Source organism: Pleuronectes platessa, chromosome 5 (assembly GCF_947347685.1).
Source record: "Pleuronectes platessa chromosome 5, fPlePla1.1, whole genome shotgun sequence".
In the NCBI taxonomy this organism is placed as follows: domain Eukaryota; kingdom Metazoa; phylum Chordata; class Actinopteri; order Pleuronectiformes; family Pleuronectidae; genus Pleuronectes; species Pleuronectes platessa.
In genome coordinates, this window is record NC_070630.1 from 17,497,708 (window position 1) to 17,498,829 (window position 1,122).

The following is a 1,122-nucleotide window of genomic DNA, read 5'->3' on the forward strand; positions in this document are numbered from 1 at the left end:
TTGCATCAGTGTGGCAGCTACTGTTTGTGCTTTTACATTTTTTTTTTACCTCTTCTGCATCTCTGTCCTATACATATCTGTCACTGTGGTAGGGGGGGGGGTATTAAGAATGGAGTATAAGGCCGTATGGAGAAAATTGCCCATAATATTATAAGAATAATGCGGCAACGTCTGAATAAATAGATAATAAAGACCTAGAAGAAATAAGCAGCAAGAAGAACCAGGGTGTTTCCTGGAGTTGCTCTCCTGGATCCAAAATCTTGAACGAATCTCATTGCTTCTTGAGAAAGTACAAAACAGGCTGATCTTCTGGTATTCCCCCTCTAACATGCACATAACCTAAAATGATGACTTTATTTTTGTAATATTACAACCTTATTCTCGTAATAATACAACTATAAATTCTCAATCTCATCTATTTAACACAAGGTCTGTAAATAAAGTTGGGCCTTGTTGAGATTCCCACATTTTTACGATTGTTGCCTAGATTTTGAGACTTTAAGGATGAACGACAGAACAGAAATGGATCGTCTTGTTTTTGGCTGGGTGAAAAAGGGTAACCATTCCTCGCTGTCCGTTTCTGTTTTGCCACTACAAAGATGAGCCGAACGTTGTCTCAGAAACCCTCAGCCTCCATGCCCTTTGTTCTGTGCCATATTTCACCAACTATTGTTCAGTTAATATTAGTTTCTTCTCAGTAAACTGGTTAAATCTGAGTCCTTATTATGTCCTGCTTCCTGTGAATGTGTTTCATGTCGCTGCCTGTTTCTCACGTGGTCGTGGATGCATATTGCCAGTCTCACTTTTCTGTTTCTTACTCTCTTGTTTTCACTTTGTGCCACAAACTCCTGTTCAGAGGCCATTTTGCATCCTGTCAAACACATTTTTGCCACATTGAGGGATGCACAATGTCATCAGATCATCTGTTCTGCTCCCTCTCTTCTTTTCCTTCAGCCCCCTGCTCTCATGTTTCTGGCCTCCCTGTGCGTCTCGGTCTGACCTTTGCAACCCTCACCACCCCCATCTAAATAACGTTATACCGAATTATACAAAGGTTGTTAAATTGCTTAACTTACTGGTGATAATCTATTGTACTTATGGCATGTGTGATATTCCACTGAG